The sequence below is a fragment of the Sphaeroforma arctica genome, assembly GCF_001186125.1.
Source record: "Sphaeroforma arctica JP610 unplaced genomic scaffold supercont1.29, whole genome shotgun sequence".
NCBI classification, from domain to species: Eukaryota; class Ichthyosporea; order Ichthyophonida; genus Sphaeroforma; species Sphaeroforma arctica.
The window spans coordinates 47142-47573 of NW_014040529.1; positions in this window are offsets into that span (position 1 = coordinate 47142).

The following is a 432-nucleotide window of genomic DNA, read 5'->3' on the forward strand; positions in this document are numbered from 1 at the left end:
GTGCACGAGCCAAAATATGATTGTATATGGCAAATAAAAGTATATTTAGTACCGGCGTACCAACGTTTACACTTTCATACCCTCCAACCTCTCATGCTGAACTTCTACTACATTGGGAACTTTGAACAATATGCGCTTTGCGAAACATAAATACATAGTTATTCACACCTATCTAGACATGACATATCTCACGTACACCATAAAAACAGATGTATCTGATATATATATCTACAGTTCACTAGTATACTTTCATATTGTACAGATATACACGTATCGGATACGTTTATACAATCTTATACATATGTATGTGCTCTAATACAAGCACAATATACAGAGGTATAGATCGTCGTTTGTATATATACAAGAATACGACAGTTTGCTTGAATAAATTTGCGTACATATAATCGTACATAATAAATCTATTCAGCCGTC